This window comes from Schistocerca gregaria, chromosome 2 (genome assembly GCF_023897955.1).
Source record: "Schistocerca gregaria isolate iqSchGreg1 chromosome 2, iqSchGreg1.2, whole genome shotgun sequence".
Taxonomy (NCBI): domain Eukaryota; kingdom Metazoa; phylum Arthropoda; class Insecta; order Orthoptera; family Acrididae; genus Schistocerca; species Schistocerca gregaria.
In genome coordinates this window covers 597,446,353-597,466,083 of record NC_064921.1, presented here as the reverse complement: position 1 = coordinate 597,466,083, position 19,731 = coordinate 597,446,353, and the positions used below count along the sequence as shown (strand labels likewise).

Sequence of the window (19,731 nt, the reverse complement as noted above, 5' to 3'; positions counted from 1 at the left end):
TGCACACATCACTATTAAATTACGCTCAGTCTCTTCATTATTTTCGAAAGATTCAAGAGGCGTATGATATACAAAAGAAAAACTTCTTACTCATCTTCATTTTCTCTTCTTGTTGTTGCCTCCAAGTCTTGTGTCTAGAGGTACATTCTTGGGGCTGAAATTTTGATTTTGTGGGTTCTTGTTGAACTGAATAACTGATGAAGATTTGCCTGTATATTTCTTGAATTTTATTCTTTGTCACATTATTAAATATCACTCTGTCACTACATTTCCACATTAAAAAAAAAATATTTAAAAAAAACAATAGTTACAGTGATGTTGACAAATGTAGAAAAAGTCTACTTCCATCAGAGGCATGCTGACTACTCCTTACACTCTGTGGTACCAACAATATTCCATAGATTTGATAAAGTGAAAGAATTTACAAACTTTCTTGGCAAAAGAAGAATTTTTGCTAAAATATATCATATTTTGTAAATGAGCCCAGAAATAAATCTAATAATTAGCATTAGATTGTGGAATTAATAATATGAATTTTAAGTATGCCAGAAATTTTGCAATTTCAAATATTTTTGAAAGAAGAATTTTAACTGTACATACCAGTGTTGTTGTTGTTGTGGTCTTCAGCCCTGAGACTGGTTTGATGCAGCTCTCCATGACACTCTATCCTGTGCAAGCTTCTTCATCTCCCAATACCTACTGCAACCTACATCCTTCTGAATCTGCTTACTATATTCATCTCTAGGTCTCTCTCTACAATTTTTACCCTCCACGCTGCCCTCCAGTGCTAAATTGATGATCCCTTGATGCCTCAGAACATGTCCTACCAACTGATCCCTTCTTCTGGTCAAGTTGGGCCAGAAATTTCTCTTCTCCCCAATCCTAATCAATACTTCCTCATTAGTTATGTGAGCCACCCATCTAATCTTCAGCATTCTTCTGTAGCACCACATTTTGAAAGCTTCTATTCTCTTCTTGTCCAAATTATTTATCGTCCATGTTTCACTTCCATACATGGCTACACTCCATACAATTACTTTCAGAAATGACTTCCTGACACTTAAATCTATACTCAACGTTAACAAATTTCCCTTCTTCAGAAACGCTTTCCTTGCCATTGGCAGTCTACATTTTATATCCTCTCTACTTCAACCATCATCAGTTATTTTGCTCCCCAAATAGCAAAATTCCTTTACTACTTGAAGTGTCTCATTTCCTAATCTAATTTCCTCAGCATCACTCGACTTAATTCGACTACATTCCATTATCCTCGTTTTGCTTTTGTTGATGTTCATCTTATATCCTCCTTTCAAGACACTGTCCATTCCATTCAACTGCTCTTCCAAGTCCTTTGCTGTCTCTGACAGAATTACAATGTCATCGGCGAACCTTAGTTTTTATTTCTTCTCCATGGATTTTAATGCCTACTCCGAACTTTTGTTTTGTTTCCTTTACTGCTTGCTCAATATACAGATTGAATAACATCGGGGAGAGGCTACAATCCTGTCTCACGCCCTTCCCAACCACTGCTTCCCTTTCATGTCCCTCGACTCTTATAACTGCCATCTAGTTTCTGTATAAATTGTAAATAGCCTTTTGCTCCCTGTATTTTACCCCTGCCACCTTCAGAATTTGAAAGAGAGTATTCCAGTCAACATTGTCAAAAGCTTTCTCTAAGTCTACAAATGCTAGAAGTGTAGGTTTCCCTTTGCTTAATCTAACTTCTAAGATAAGTCGTAGGGTCAGTATTACCTCATGTGTTCCAATATTTCTACGGAATCCAAACTGATCTTCTCCAAGGTCGGCTTCTAGCAGTTTTTCCATCCACCTGTAAATAATTCATGTTAGTATTTTGCAGCTGTGGCTTATTAAACTGATAGTTTGGTAATTTTCACATCTGTCAACACCTGCTTTCTTTGGGATTGGAATTATTATATTCTTCTTGAAATCTGAGGGTATTTCGCCTGTCTCATACATCATGCTTACCAGATGGTAGAGTTTTGTCAGGACTGGCTTTCCCAAGGCTGTCAGTTGTTCTAATGGAATGTTGTCTACTCCCGGGGCCTTGTTTCGACTCAGGTCTTTCAGTGCTCTGTCAAACTCTTCACGCAGTATTGTATCTCCCATTTCATCTTCATCTACAACCTCTTCCATTTCCATAATATTGTCCTCAAGTACATCACACTTGTATAGACCCTCTATATACTCTGTCCACCTTTCTGCTTTCCCTTCTTTGCTTAGAACTGGGTTTCCATTTGAGCTCTTGATATTCATACAAGTGGTTCCCTTTTCTCCAAAGGTCTCTTTAATTTTCCTATAGGCAGTTTGGCAGTATTATCTTACCCGTAGGGAGATAAACGTCTACATCCCTACATTTGTCCTCCAGCCATCTCTGCTTAGCCATTTTACACTTCCTGTCGTTCTGATTTTTGAGACATTTGTATTCCTTTTTGCTTGCTTCATTTACTGCATTTTTATATTTTCTCCTTTCATCAATTAAATTCAGTATTTCTTCTGTTACCCAAGGATTTCTAATAGCCCTCGTCTTTTTACCTACTTGATCCTCTGATGCCTTCACTACTTCATCCCTCAAAGCTACCCATTCTTCTTCTACTGTATTTCTTTCCCCCATTCCTGTCCATTGTTCCCTTATGCTCTCCCTGAAACTCTGTACAACCTCTGGTTCTTTCAGTTTATCCAGGTCCCATCTCCTTAAATTCTCACCTTTTTGCAGTTTCTTCAGTTTTAATCTGCAGGTCATAACCAATAGATTGTGGTCAGAGTCCACATCTGCCCCTGGAAATGTCTTACAATTTAAAACCTGGTTCCTAAATCTCTGTCTTAGCATTACATAATCTGTCTGAAACCTGTCAGTATCTCCAGGCTTCTTCCATGTATACAGACTCTTTTATGATTCTTGAACCAAGTGTTAGCTATGATTAAGTTGTGCTCAGTGGAAAATTCTACCAGGTGGCTTCCTTTTTCATTTCTGTCCCCCAATCCATATTCACCTACTTCGTTTCCTTCTCTGCCTTTTCCTACTACCGAATTCCAGTCTCCCATTACTATTAAATTTTCGTCACCCTTCACTGTCTGAATAATTTCTTTTATTTGATCATACATTTCTTCAATTTCTTCGTCATCTGCAGAGCTAGTTGGCATATAAACTTGTTCTACTGTAGTAAGTGTGGGCTTTGTATCTATCTTGGCCACAATAATGTGTTTACTATGCTGTTTGTAGTAGCTTACCCGCATTCCTATTTTCCTAATCATTATTAAACCTACTCCTGCATTACCCCTATTTGATTTTGTGTTTAGAGTAACAAATTTATTTCTTTTTATACATTGTAGTCTGAAGTATAATACATCATATACAAAACTATATGAAATTATTTTAGTTAGACAGCTGAGACAATTTTAACCTATACAAGAATTGATAGTATAAATGATATTGGTTATTTCCATAAAAAGTAAAGTAATGTTAGAGGAGGATGTCCTATTTCAAAGTGACACTGTGAAATTCCCTGACTCTTGTTGTCAGCTATGTTGCTGTTCCAGCAATCTGGCTGAAGACTCACTGGCTGACACCTTTCAGTCTGCAGGTGAAGCCGTAGCATTAGATTACGCCCCCACACTGCTGTCACAAGAATAACGTGCACACCTACTCCACTCTTTGTAGTAATAGGTGTATTATCAATAGCTTTATACACTATAAGCCACGAACGCCTTCTCCTCCTAAAATAAGATGGCATAACTAGTCTGTGTTAATGCTGCTGCATGTGCGGCTGCTCGATGACTGATTCCGTCTTACCAGAAACATTGCTTAAATTGCTGCCAGTTATCAGATCTCAACTTCTGGCCAGCAGCAGCAACTTCTAGTCTCAGAGCAATAGCGTGTGCAATGCTAAGTAATACTAGTAGCTTCGCAGTAAAACACAAAGTGGACAACATACACTCCTGGAAATGGAAAAAAGAACACATTGACACTGGTGTGTCAGACCCACCATACTTGCTCCGGACACTGCGAGAGGGCTGTACAAGCAATGATCACACGCACGGCACAGCGGACACACCAGGAACCGCGTTGTTGGCCGACGAATGGCGCTAGCTGCGCAGCATTTGTGCACCGCCGCCGTCAGTGTCAGCCAGTTTGCCGTGGCATACGGAGCTCCATCGCAGTCTTTAACACTGGTAGCATGCCGCGACAGCGTGGATGTGAACCTTATGTGCAGTTGACGGACTTTGAGCGAGGGCGTATAGTGGGCATGCGGGAGGCCGAGTGGATGTACCGCCGAATTGCTCAACACATGGGGCGTGAGGTCTCCACAGTACATTGATGTTGTCGCCAGTGGTCGGCGGTAGGTGCACGTGCCCGTCGACCTGGGACCGGACCGCAGTGACGCATGGATGCATGCCAAGACCATAGGATCCTACGCAGTGCCGTAGGGGACGGCACTGCCACTTCCCAGCAAATTAGGGGCACTGTTGCTCCTGGGGTATCGGCGAGGACCATTCGCAACCATCTCCATGAAGCTGGGCTACGGTCCTGCACACCGTTAGGCCGTCTTCCGCTCACGCCCCAACATCGTGCAGCCCGCCTCCAGTGATATCGCGACAGGCATGAATGGAGGGACAAATGGAGACGTGTCGTCTTCAGTGATGAGAGTCGCTTCTGCCTTGGTGCCAATGATGGTCGTATGCGTGTTTGGCGCCATGCAGGTGAGCGCCACAATCAGGACTGCATACGACCGAGGCACACAGGGCCAACACCCGGCATCATGGTGTGGGGAGCAATCTCCTACACTGGCCGTACACCTCTGGTGATCGTCGAGGGGACACTGAATAGTGCTCGGTACATCCAAACCGTCATCGAACCCATCGTTTTACCATTCCTAGACCGGCAAGGGAACTTGCTGTTCCAACAGGACAATGCACGTCCGCATGTATCCCGTGCCACCCAACGTGCGCTAGAAGGTGTAAGTCAACTACCCTGGCCAGCAAGATCTCCGGATCTGTCCCCCATTGAGCATGTTTGGGACTGGATGAAGCGTCGTCTCACGCGGTCTGCATGTCCAGCACAAACGCTGGTCCAACTGAGGCGCCAGGTAGAAATGGCATCGCAAGCCGTTCCACAGGACTACATCCAGCATCTCTACGATCGTCTCCATGGGAGAATAGCAGCCTGCATTGCTGCGAAAGGTGGATATACACTGTACTAGTGCCGACATTGTGCATGCTCTGTTGCCTGTGTTTATGTGCCTGTGGTTCCGTCAGTGTGATCATGTGATGTATCCCGAACATCCACCTCATGTATATACTAATGTGTCACATCACCAACAACTTTAATTTTGGCACTATTCAGTGCACCTTTAATCCATATGGACACAGGCTCTGATTCATTTACTTTACTACAATTCCTTGTCCTAAGAACCAATGGTATTGTAGACATATAGTAAGATGAACCACAACCTCTGTTATACACTTCACAAATCTGAAATGTGCAATAAGCAATAACCTCTCGGTTGTTAAAAGTCTTCAGCCCCGATACAGTCTCCACTTTATTACCATGCACACGACACTGAGTAATACTAGTAGTGTCGTGCCTTACAGTGTATAAAGCTATTGATAATATATCTATTACTACGAAGAGCGGAGTAGATGCACAAATTATTCTTCATGGTCCTTCAGTGTTGTGTGGATGCATACTGAATTTTACACTTGCTAATGCTGATGCTAGTGCACATGGTACTGGTTGGGTTAATGCTAGTTCATGTTCACCAACTGTATCATGTCACAAAGTCCTTTGAGGAGAAGTTATGTTAACAAATCTGGTATAGTGCCATAAACAAATGGCACTCTCCTATGCAAACCTTTTTATAGGCCATCCAGACAAAACTTCCCTAGCCTCCTAAAACCTCAAAGTTCTTAACTAGTTCAGATTGATTGATGAAATATTCATGATATGGACTCAGTGCCATGACACCGTATCCCCATTCCTTCATAATCTTGAGACCTTTTCTTCCATCCACTTTACCTGGCCCATTTCAACTCAACATATCTATCTGTATTAAACCCACTAACTACCAAAAGTACCAGCATTTCAACAAGTGTCATCCCTTCCACACCAAAAACCTACCCATACAGCCTGCCCACCTGTGTATCGGCAGTGATAGGAACTTTGTTGCTCAGTATGCTGAAGGTCTCACAAGGGCACTACCCCTCAAACCTAGTCTGTAAAGAATTTTTTGTGACATATTCTCCTCCACCCTAAACCTCCAACCATCCCCAAGGATCGGCTACAATGGGGCAACTCACCACTCCCCCCCCCCCCCCCCCCTCTTTCACCACCCATTGTCACCCTGGACCAGAGAAACTTAACCATATACTTCACCAGGGCTTTCATTATCTATCATTATGCCCTAAAAACGGAACATTGTATCTATGATCTTACCCAACACTCCTACAATGGCGTTACATCATCCATCCAATCTATACAACATCAGTCCATCCATATACCACTCTAACTCCTGACTTCTTTCCACAGGCATCATATCACTGTGGAAGACACAGGTGCAAGAACTTCCCAATCCAACCACCCAGCAGTTCTTACTCTAGTCCTGCCAAAGGCTTATCATATACCATCAGAGGCAGGGTCACCTGTGAAAGTAGCCATATCATATATCAACTGTGCTGCATTCAGTGCAGGAATTTTTATGTTGGTATGACAACCAACCAGCTGTCCAACATAATGAATGGCCACAGTCAAACTGTATCCAGGAACAGATCTGACTGTCCAGAGGCACAATATGTAGATGAGCATGATATACCTAATTTCAATGGCTGAACAATCAGCTTTTCTGAACTGTGCAGATGGGAGCTATCCTGGCAACACCTCCTTTGCTCCCATAACATTCCCTAGCCTCTCTGTTAACCCACTGCCCCCACACCTCCTCCCAACAGTTCCCCCTTTCTCTGTCCTATCATCCCCTCCCACTTCATGCTCATTGTGCTCTGATCCACCCCCAACCCCCTTCCCACCCCCACCCTCTGACACCTGGAAATCACATGTCTAGCCTTTGCACCTGCCACCTCTCCCTCCCACATTCCTAGCCACCAAACTGATTGCCTCCTTCCAGACCACTATGTACCCACCCCCAAGACTTCTTCCTGCTTCCTGCCCCTCTCCTCCTCTACTCACTCCACCCAACACTCCACCCTTCTACATCTGACCAACAGAAATCCTGAAATTGTACATCCAACGAGTACTCTGTGGTGAAGAGCCTCCTCCCCCCCCCTCCCCCCCCCCCCCCCCCCACACACACACACATCACCAGGAGAGGAACAGATATGGCTTTAAAATCTGTGCCTAAAGGAAAATCTCGAGGAACATGATAAGGTGTGGACATAATAAAGGCAACAGATGTTCAAGGCTACAATGGCTGCCAAGAACACGCAGTGCACTGTGGAAAGACTAGAAGCCTGCAGACTGGAGCAAGGGTATTACACTTCCAGTGGTTAAGAAAGACATTAGATGGAAAGCCACTAATTATAGAGGAACACCCCTACTGCCACATGAACTGAAAAATTCTGGAGAAGATCACAGAGCACAAAAGAAGGATCATAGAATCAAAAGTGGAAGTAGAGTGCTATGAGTTCAGAAATAACAGATCAATAGTGGAGCTAATTTTAAGTACCTGCTTGGTGATGGAAAAATACTGGGAGATAGGTAACTGTTAACTGTATTCTTACATGTAATCCAGATGCTATATTATAACTCTTCTGTAGCTGTGTGTAGCTGAGAAGTGAAAAAGACAGTGTACCAAGTGATGCTTTAGCTCATAGCATCATTCTTCCACTTCAGTCTCTTTCATGCATTGCTGATTGTACTTTGAATGTGTAGTGGTGTTTTATTATCCAATATACATGTCCTGGCAGTTATATTGCTCACACAGTGTTTGCTATGGCTGATGGATCAGGGAATTGTCAAGTGCTACATAAACAAATATAGTTATAGTGTTCTGAGTGTATAGCTTCTTCAGAAGAGGGGCTGAAGCAGACATTATACACACTCCAATGTTGCCGACAGCCAGGCAAGAATGGCTGAGGCTTGTGGTGTGAGGCTGAGAACTGTGCAGCATATCTCAAGCAAAGCAAATATATCTGTCAAACCCACTGGGATGGTATCTCTTAAACTCCCAGGCAAGCAACACAGTGATAAGAAAGTAGAGCAACACAGTCATAAGGAAGAAGTGGGCAGACTGGAAGATTTTTCTAAGTATGTTTCACATCGTACAGTATTTGATATGTATTTAAGAGGTGAATACACAACTGCCTAAATTTAGTTATGTGAATGAAGAACTTGGATTTTAGTGGTAGTCAATGCACAATGCTAAGAATGTTAAAAGACAAGGGCTTTCAATATTTTAAGATGAATAATAGGAGAAAAGTAATATTGTGGCTGCAAGGAACGTATTTTTAAGAAGAATGCAGAATATTCAAGACAGTGGAAGGTCTCAATTTATTATATTGACAAATTGTATGTGAACCAGAACCATGGAATGTCAATGTACTGAAAAATGAGTGATGGGCTTGGTGATCTTAAATTTCCTGCAGGTAAGTTGTACTTGAAGGGTCAGCCAACACTGTGGTTATTCCTGAGACCAAACTTATATTTAAGGCTTCAGAGTCAAAGTGTTCAGAGGATTACCATGGTGAGGTGACATACAATGTATCTAAAAATGGTTTACAAAACAATTATTGCTGTACTTCTGCCAAAATTCAGTTATTGTGATGGATAATGCCAGTGTCCGCTCACTGCAACTCAACAAAGTCTCTACTAGCCATAAAAGAAATTAGATATTATTGCTTGGTTATCAAGTAGTAGCATTCCTCACAATCCATGATAAACCAGCATGGAATTGATGATGTTTGTCAATGCAAATAAGGCAGCATATTGTACCTATGAGACAGACATGGTTGCTAAACAACATGGGGACCAAACAGTTAAATTGCAATCATATCATTGCCATTACAATCCCATCAAGGTTATATGGGGTTAGGTGGTAGCTTACATCAGAGACAAGAACAATACTTTTGAAATTGGAGATGTTGAGAGTCTTACACATGCAGCAATAGAGAACATAGTGGGTTTTGCATGGACGGATTGTGTAACGCATACACAAAAATTATGAGATGAGGACTGTAAACAAGAAATTAGTAGGTACTTTATTATGGGGCCTTTTGCAATAACCTTCATGAGTCATATCCATCACAATCAGAGAGAGAGCAAAGATCATGGCATCAATTTATTGCCTTGAAGTTAGTGAGTAGTAAATTGAAAACTGCCTTATCCATATGGATGTTTAATCCGTGGTTGCATTACATATTTGAATAGCTATGGATCCTTCTTTGAAACAATGATTATACAATGTTACATTTTATTTTTGTAGAGGCAAATAGTGATTGCCAGTATCCACTACATGTGCACATGAAAATAATTTCTCAAATTTCACAAAACTGTTCTTTTTTATTTTTTTCATCTTTTTATTATTTGGCAAATTGGGTAAATACAAGACTATGTAAGTAATTCATGAGTCTAACTTGAATATATAGAGCTCTAGTATGTGGTCAACAGACAGTATCATTTTCAAAATACATTAAATTAATAACACTGCTGAATAACACAAAATACATTGTTTTATTTTCACTCAGGTATATTTCAGTATTATCACACATTGAACACTGTGAGTTTTTTTGCCTAGTTCCACATATGTTCTGTACATCAGTGCCAGTCTTGGCTGATCCAGGTGTGCTTGAATGTGGAATTTGTAATTTTTGTAGAATAAAGTTGCTATTAAAACTTATTTTCATTTGTGTCATGTTCACATAAGACACAACATTTTCAGTTTGGAATGAAAATCATTTCAGTGTGTATCCGATTCATTGCTGTCTTTGGTCATTATAAAGTGATGGCAAACAATTGTACTGCCTGCAAAACCTATAGTACCTTGTTGATTTATGTGGCTAGTGATTTCTATATTCTTTAATCTGTGTGTTCATGACAATATAGATGAAAAATTTAATGACATCTTGCTAAACATTACTACTTAGTTTCAACCACAAGTTCAAAATACTGCTTTTTCGTATAGGAAACATCATCACTGATGCTATTTTCTCTTGATAGAATGAATTACATATGAGGACAAAAACCCATTACCTTTGTAATCATATAGATAGCATCAAAATCAATAGGTCAAAAATGGTTTAGAATCCATAAAACTAGTGAGACGAACTGGTCAGAATGTCTGACAAATGTGAAACTGAAGTAAATTTATATGGAGAATAATCTTTAATAGGTACACAATGTGTCCAATAGTGAAATTCTTATGAATAACAATATTGCTAGGCTTGTGACTACTATAGCAACACTATCGGCTGGCATTGTGGCTTTGACAATACAGAAAGGGCAAACATGATGGTCAAGCAATTTCCCTCTCTCTTTGTGCAGAACACTTTGCTTAGTTGCCATCTTGCCTGCATCCCACTATAACTGTGTACATGTTGCAGAGTGACGATCTTCATCGTTTCAGACCAAGAGTGGAGTTGAGCACTATTGTTCATCACTGTTGTGGCAGACGTAATAAAGAATGTCAAGAAAATTTTGGCGAACTTGAATCAGTTGCCTTTGCTGATGATGTCATGATCTGAGATAAAACAGATGAGGAAGCTCAGATCAGATAAAACATATGAAATTCAAGTTCCAGGACTATGGCCTCCACATCAGCAAGACAAAAACACTGGTTTTGGTAGTCAAGAGAGATTGGCATCCTGCAAGTGTGAAACTAGGAGATCACCAGCTAGACCATGTAGTCAATTTTCTGTGCATTGGAAGTATAATCACCAGGGATAATTTGATTAGACAGGGTTTTACCAACAGAGAGAAAAAGGGTACTGAATTCTATCAACAAGTAAGAACCCTTTCATGGGATGAACAGAGTCCTGAAAAAGGAAAATTAGTGATGTTCAGCATTTTCTTGATACCGACATTTACTTACAGCATTGAAGCATGCACAATCAGAAAGAGACAGTACTTAGATCCACCAACCAGAAGATTAAGATGAATAGACAAGGAATGAGGAAGTGAGGAAGCAAGCAGGAATCAAGACATACCTTTCAGACAGAATCAGCACATCCAGATTACAGTGGTACAAGTGGTACAGGCATATAATGAGTCTGTGGCAACTCCTTCCAGTGCCTACATCTGTAGCAGCAGACGATGGTCTCTGTGGACCAGATATCAGCCCTCCCAACACCCTCACTGGTCAGTTCCATTGGAGGGAGGACTTAGCAGCCTCAGTTTCCAGATGCTAGGCATGCTGAACTGTTGCTTGAGCAGTCTCTTGTTCCACTCCGATGAGGCAACATCCCAACTTGTGCTCTCAGCACTTCACCTGCAAAATGCCACATGGCCCACTCTGTTGTCTGCCACATTCCCTCAGGGTATTCGGGAACTGCAGAATTCTTATCCTGCACTCGTCATCGTTACCCTGTTGCAGTCTGTTTAATAAGAGGAGTGCTACCATGTTTTCTCCATGCCTCCTCCCCAAGATGTGTCTCCTGAAGGTACTTCTATGGCTACAGGTGTACAAAGGCTGATGCCAGATGCTCGGTTCGTCCTCCCGGTATCAGAAATTGGAATACTCCGTGAATTGTAGTGCAAACAGCTCAGTGAAGTGCTGTGTGCACCAGGAGTACCAGACTGATTTGTTACTATTCTATCTCTAGCCATTTTGGCATCCATTTGCTGCCAAGTGAATCATTGAAGCAGTTTTCCCATGCTGCTGGATGCCGCCGAACAAAGGTTGTAAGCCATATGTGTTCTGTCCGGTCCAAAATCTCCTTGATTAAGGGGTATTAGCTCATTTTGAATTTTACTGTAGTTGCTAGCTTTTGGGGTTAATATGTTAGAACCAGCCTGTGCAGCTCTTCCAGCAGTCCACATCTTGTATAGCCATTTTCCTTAACAAACACTCCATTTAGGTGTGTGTGCCACTTATGTGTACAGAAGGGAACATAAATCATTCCTTCACTGGTGACCCACTCTAAACCAAAGCACCAAGTCTCATTGCTGAAACATGCTGGTTTTCCTTTTTTTATGACATGACATGGCTCTGAGCACTATGGGACTTAACATCTATGGTCATCAGTCCCCTAGAACTTAGAACTACTTAAACCTAAGTAACCTAAGGACAACACACAACACCCAGCCATCACGAGGCAGAGAAAATCCCTGACCCCGCCGGGAATCAAACCCGGGCGCGGGAAGCGAGAACGCTACCGCACGACCACGAGATGCGGGCCCTTTTTTTATTAATCAGATTAGCACAACCCATATGATCACAAAATCAGTTCCTAATAGGTCAGCCGGACACATCTTGCTTGCAACCCTACATACTCCTTGCCCTCTCCACCCTTCTGCACCACTCCATGCATGCCACTCCTCTGAATGCATCATTGCCTCCTGCCTGCACCCCTTCACGCATGCTCTCCCTTCACACACGCCATTACCTTGCATTCCACACCCCTCCCCAAGCCCCTCTGCATATGCCCTACCGCCACGAGCACCACCATGCCCCTCCCGCAGCTGACAAACATGCAACCAGTCAAGCCACAGTGTAACTGTGCAACGTATTGACCACCCCGTCTCGCAACAACACACGGTGGAGTTTGTATTGCATAGTACGTGCCGTGCAAGTCCCACCTACCTTCTTCTCCACAACATTGCTTGCCAGCACCCTCCTGCATACTGCAAAATGTTGCTTCCACAGTTAAGTCGCTGTGTCTCTGCCAAAAGTTCCCACCCCTCTTGCAGGTATTCCCAGTGGGCTCCCTAGCCAGCAGCCCCCCATTACTCCTCCTGCCCCAGCACCTAAGAGCACTCCAGAGGTGTCAGAACTCCACACGCAGCTGTCAGCACTACAGGAGTGCTTGACACAGCTGACCCAGGGGCAGCATGCTCAGCATAAGCTGACTCTGCAGACCCTTCCCCTAGTCACACTGCTGCTCATTTGCCCCTCTTCATCCCGTGAGATCCATGCCTGTTGTTTGCTTTCATTGAGCCAGTTTTCACAAGCTGCTCTATCATGAGTGACGCAACAAAATTCAGGATGGTTGTCGGCCACCTCAACCTGATCACCACTGCCACCCAAGTCCAGGATGTTATTTCATGCCCATCCTTCTGTGGTGGCTATAGTAAACTAAAAGAATGCATCATCTCCAGCTCTGCATCCTTGGAGCTCAACAGACATTCAAACAGTGTGATGAAATGCCCATGTCCGTGTTGCTGGATCACATCCGAGCACTCACTGAATTGCACAATCTCCCCACAGGTGTGCTCCCAAACTGCTGGCTCGTGCACCTTATAGCCTCCATTCAGGCTGCCCTGGCCTCGCACATCCATTATCATTAGGTCACACAATGGTCTTGGCCAATAAACTGTTCAAAACCCTGAACTCCTTTTCCACTGAAGCTGCAGCACAGAATGCCCCACAGCTCCAGCCAGCTGTTCACCTGCTCCCAACCGTGCCCACCACTCTCAACAGAGTGTCATCACCACTGCCACAAACAACTACACCACTGGAGCAGTGGTGCTACTTCACTCGCTCCCAGTGCCACACACAGGAGCTGCCCACGCTCCTTCTCTCACTGAGAACCACAGGAGGAGCACAGCAGCACAACCTGTGCATGTCCCACAGCAACCATTGTCAGTCAGCTTCAAACACCCCTCTGCACAGTTGACAGCAGTGTTTCCCTCTCAAAAGGGGGGAACTGTATGGTGACTCCTTCCATTGCCTCCATCTGTAGCAGCAGATGACTGGCTGCACAGACCACAAACCAACCCCCAAATGCCCTCACTGGTCACTTCCGCTGGGGAAAACAAAAGCCTGATGCTGGGCACTTGGTTTGTCCTCTGGGTGTCAGCAACTGGAATACTGTGTGCAGTGTAGTGAAAATAGTGCAGTGAAATGCAGTTCATGCTAGGAATACCAAGCAGATTTGGTACTGTACTATCCCTGGCTGTTTTGGCACCTCTTTGCCACCAAGTGCACCATTGAATCAGTTTCCCCATGCCACTGGACAACTCCAAACAAAGGTTGTAAGCCATCCATGGTCCACCTGATCCAGACCCTCCTTGATTTAAAGGTATTAGCTCATGTCAAATGTTACTGTAGTGTTAGCTTTTGGAGTTAATATGGTAGAACCAGCTCATGTGGCTCTTCCAGCATTCCACATCACTTATTGCCATTTAACTTAACTAGCACATTGCTTAGGCCTGTGTGCCCTGTAGGTGTATAGAACAGAACATAAATCGTTTCTTCAAGACTGGAGACTGCAAGAACACTTCGAGTCAATTTGCAATGAGAGTTGGAAGGAAAATGTGCAGTAGGAACACCAAGAATCCACTGGTTGGACATGATCATGGAAGACCTCACTGCCAGAGGAAGGACAGTAAAACATATTCTCTTTGACACATTACACATGGACAGAAGAAAGCGGGAGAAGCTTGTCAGCAGTACCTAGGAAACTGGAACTGTATGATGATGGTGATGATGATGGTGATGACAATGAACAAAAAACTGGTCACTGCAATCAGTGTCAGATTGCTGTGTATATAATAGACTTAAATAAAAATGTGTTGTGGAGTGAATGTCTGGACATAAATAACATAGGCCTAACTGGTTTAATTTCTATTTTGTTTCAGTCTTTCAGTATAGTATATTTTTTTGGGGAGTGGTGGGCTTTGAAAACTAATCTACTCAAATCTTTTAACTATAGAAATTTGTCTGAGCCATGGTGAAAATGGAGAAGGAACAACCACACAAATTTTATAACAGTTTCTCATTTTTTCAAAGGTAAACTCAAATCTTTTTGAGGATAATTTCCTTTTCATTCAGTATGAGACTAGACACATATGTGTTGTGGAGTGAATGTCTGGACATAAATAACATGTTACAAAGATAAAGACTGAAACTGTATGAATACATCCACATAATATGGGTATGAAATTTACAAATAAAATCTGGAAGAGGAATGATTCAAATCTAAAATACTGAAGGATACCTGGAGAAAATAGCATAAATATCTAATGCATACATACTATCAACACATATTCAATATGTAATCAAGCAGTACGTACGGCACACCATTGGATACTTATTAAAGATAAGTAAAAATTGTCACAGCTCATACATCAGTCATTTGGAATAAACAGACAAGTCCATTATAAATTGAATAGAACCAGAGCAAATAGCATGAGTGCAACCTTTCAAATGTTAGAGACATGTGAATGTCACATAATGTTCACTTGTCCAAAATAGCATAAAAACACAAAATGTTGTTCATGATGTGCCACCAAGTTTGTAATGGGGGTGCACAGTGTGCTAGAATGTTATCTTGTTCATTATTCAGTTCTGCACAGTGTTCCACAAATGTCATAATGAAGGAGAAACTTCCGTAATGTGGAATGAGTTAAGTTATACAATAACACGCAAATGCAGTCACTATGGGCAACTTCTGTAAAGTATACTAACCCCAAATTATAGTCAGCAGTAGTCTACTCACAATGATAATTATAGCAATTACTTTCATATTACTTCTGTACATATATTAGAAGAAAAACAGGTACTTTGAAAAAAGCCACATTCTCTTAGATCACCCAGCTTCCATTTTTTTTTACTTCTTCTTAGCAAATACACTCCTGGAAATGGAAAAAAAGAACACATTGACACCGGTGTGTCAGACCCACCATACTTGCTCCAGACACTATGAGAGGGCTGTACAAGCAATGATCACACGCACGGCACAGCGGACACACCAGGAACCGCGGTGTTGGCCGTCAAATGGCGCTAGCTGCGCAGCATTTGTGCACCGCCGCCGTCAGTGTCAGCCAGTTTGCCATGGCATACGGAGCTCCATCGCAGTCTTTAACACTGGTAGCATGCCGTGACAGCGTGGATGTGAACCGTTGCTCCTGGGGTATCGGCGAGGACCATTCGCAACCATCTCCATGAAGCTGGGCTACGGTCCCGCACACCGTTAGGCCATCTTCCGCTCACGCCCCAACATCGTGCAGCCCACCTCCAGTGGTGTCGCGACAGGCGTGAATGGAGGGACGAATGGAGACGTGTCGTCTTCAGCGATGAGAGTCGCTTCTGCCTTGGTGCCAATGATGGTCGTATGCGTGTTTGGCGCCGTGCAGGTGAGCGCCACAATCAGGACTGCATACGACCGAGGCACACAGGGCCAACACCCGGCATCATGGTGTGGGGAGCGATCTCCTACACTGGCCGTCCACCTCTGGTGATCGTCGAGGGGACACTGAATAGTGCACGGTACATCCAAACCATCATCGAACCCATCGTTCTACCATTCCTAGACCGGCAAGGGAACTTGCTGTTCCAACAGGACAATGCACGTCCGCATGTATCCCGTGCCACCCAACGTGCGCTAGGAGGTGTAAGTCAACTACCCTGGCCAGCAAGATCTCCGGATCTGTCCCCGATTGAGCATGTTTGGGACTGGATGAAGCGTCGTCTCACGTGGTCTGCACATCCAGCACGAACGCTGGTCCAACTGAGGCGCCAGGTGGAAATGGCATGGCAAGCCATTCCACAGGACTACATCCAGCATCTCTACGATCGTCTCCATGGGAGAATAGCAGCCTGCATTGCTGCGAAAGGTGGATATACACTGTACTAGTGCCGACACTGTGCATGCTCTGTTGCCTGTGTCTATGTGCCTGTGGTTCTGTCAGTGTGATCATGTGATGTATCTGACCCCAGGAATGTGTCAATAAAGTTTCCCCTTCCTGGGACAACGAATTCACGGTGTTCTTATTTCAATTTCCAGGAGTGTATTTATGTAGCCTTATTTTGAGTAACCTCTACAGGAGAGGACAAGTCATCCAAAACATATCTCAAAGGAGTAAATATATAAGGTGTATTTATTGCTGAATTGTGATGGTTAATGTGATGAATTTTCTGACATATCAAATAATTTTTAAATTTTTAGGTGTGGATTGATGTGTCTATCATTTCTTATGGAACTACGTGATTGTTCTGTGGCACTGGAAAGGACACCTAAAGAAGACTTCCGTGACGTAACATTTTATCAGACAGTAACAAGATAACTGAAAAGCAAACCACTGTCCTTGGCTTAGGAGAAAAGGAAATGCCCACCCTACTTTACTAAACGTAAGCAAACTCAGATACAGTCCAAATGTGTTTACATGTGTGCATTAAGTCTATCAGTATGTGTTGTGATGTTGTAGTGACCACATAACTTGCTTGTGAAGGTTTTCAGCCTGTCATAGTGTACACAACAGTCAAAAAAGTGGGTCTGATTTTCATCTGTAATGCAACAATTTTTTTCTCAGCCAATTTTGGTTGAAAAAATGTGGAACTTGTTGTGGGACATTGTGGAATATTCCCATGTTTTCCCACTTCAGCCTTACAGCTTCATTAATTTCTGATAGGTGGCATGTGTAATGGAGGTGCATTCCAAGCAGAAAGCTGTCGTTGAGTTTCTTTTGGCAGAAAACCAGAGTACTGGAGATATTCATAGGTGTTTGCATAATCTCTATGGAGACCTGTGATGAATCATTGGGTAAAGTGTTTGTTGTCATTGCAAAATTGGGCAAGATTGTGCAAACCTGTTCAATCTCCCATGTGCTGGTTGGCCACAAACAACTGTGACTCCGCAATGTTGGAACATGTGGACACTCTCATCTGAAGTGATCAGTTAATCACAATCAAACACCTTGCTGCTCAACTGGACATCTCTGTTGGTAGTGCTGACCACCAATTGGTGTGTGCCTGCTGGGTTTCCTCATTGCCTAACAGAAGACCATAAAGAACAACGAAGGACCATCTGTGCAAAATTGCTTGCACATTATGAGGCTAATCTTGACATTTTTTGTCAAATATTTTCACAGATGATGAAACATGGGTTTATCACTTTGAACCAGAAAAAAAAACAATCCATGGAGTAGCACCACAGCACCTCTCCTCTGAAGAAAACGTTCAAAGCCACACCCTAAACCAGTAAAATCATGGCAATGAACTTCAGGGACTCTGAATGGGTTATTCTTTGATGTCTTCCCTCGTGGTGCAACGATCAACTCAAAGTGTATTGTGCTACTCCGAGGCAATCGAAGAAATGACTTCAGTGTGTTACTTGTCACAATAATGCAAATGGACTTATGCTTCTTCATTACAATGCAAGGCCTCACATAAGGATGCACACCCAATAGGGGCTTACAAAACTGCATTGGACTGTTCTTTCTCATTCATGCCACAGCCCAGATTTCATACCTTCCACCTCCCATCTGTCTGGCCCAATGAAGGATACAGTCCATGGAAAGCAGCATATAGACAATGGGGAGGTTATTGATACACCAAGATGTATGCTATGACATTGACTCGAAAATGCAAAATGCACATTGTATCTCCGAAGACCTGCTGGTCAATAGTAAATGAAATAAGAGACAATAAAACAAAACTAAAAGCTAACATAAACATTCAGATATCTAATAACAATATTGATGTCACCAATCCTCAGGAGATCAGTAATATTTTTACTGACTATTTCATAGCTATCATCGAATCTGACTTTTGTACCACAGATAAAGTACCTGTTGGAAGTCTTGCTGAGGACATTTCTGAACCTAATCAACTCCATGAACTTGAAATCAAGAATATTTTGCAGCTCATCACAGAATGTAAAAACAAACAATCCGCTGGCTGGGATGAAATTCCTCATTTTCACTTAAACAGTGTGAAAATAATATAGCATATCCTTTGGCGCATCTAATAAATAGTGTCTCAAAAAAGGAGTGTTCCCTGACATACCAAAATTAGCCATTGTTAAACCTCTCTACAAAAAAGTGATAAACAACTAATAGAAAATTACAGACCACTCGCTTTAACTTCCATTTTAAGCAAGGTAATTGAAAAAATAATTCTGAAATATATTTTAGAGCATTATAACAATCACAACATCCTGGGAGATTTTCAGCATGGTTTCAGAAGTTGTCGTACCACCATGACTGCAACACTTCAATTTATGCTGAAAGCTCTTGACAAAATTGATGAAGGCATGCAAGTTTCCTAGACTTATCAAAGGCTTTTGCTAGGGTTTATCATAAGGTACTTCTGTCAAAACTGGCCAGAGTGACATAAGTGGTAAACTATTGCACCTCATTACATCATATTAGGGGAAAAAAACCAGAAGACAGTGTACCTCAATCTCACACAATAATGGAGAAACATTGCCTCAGGGTTTGATAATTGGTCACTTACTTTTTATATGTTACATTAATGATTTCCCAAAGATAGTAAAAATGATACCTTCATTACAATATGTGCGCATAACACTTCGGGCCTTTGTTGGGAAAATGATATTCTTAATCTTGACATAGAAGTAAAAATTTTATAGATATCGCAAAGGAACAGTTTGAAAATTACAATCTAAAAGTCAACTTACAAAAAAACAAATATAATCCCCTTCAATGTTGGTGACTTGCAAACTTGTATTCATTCTCAAGATAATAATATTTAAGGGGAAATCTGCAGTGAGTGTAAATTCCTAGGTATATGCATAGATAGCAAACTACTATGGACACAACAAATTGACACTGTATGTGCAAGGCTATCATCTAGCGTACATGTTTTA

At 42.3% G+C, this 19,731-nt stretch overlaps 1 long non-coding RNA gene across 1 annotated transcript in view; it reads left to right on the top strand.

Annotated features, from left to right (window-relative positions):
• Window positions 1-8,545: 8,545 nt before the first annotated feature.
• The window catches only part of LOC126334523 (uncharacterized), a 45,834-nt gene continuing 34,648 nt past the window's right edge, over window positions 8,546-19,731 (top strand). The window contains exons 1-2 of the long non-coding RNA XR_007564747.1: window positions 8,546-8,613; window positions 17,071-17,252. This is a non-coding gene — a long non-coding RNA (uncharacterized LOC126334523). The remainder of the gene's footprint in view (window positions 8,614-17,070; window positions 17,253-19,731) is intronic.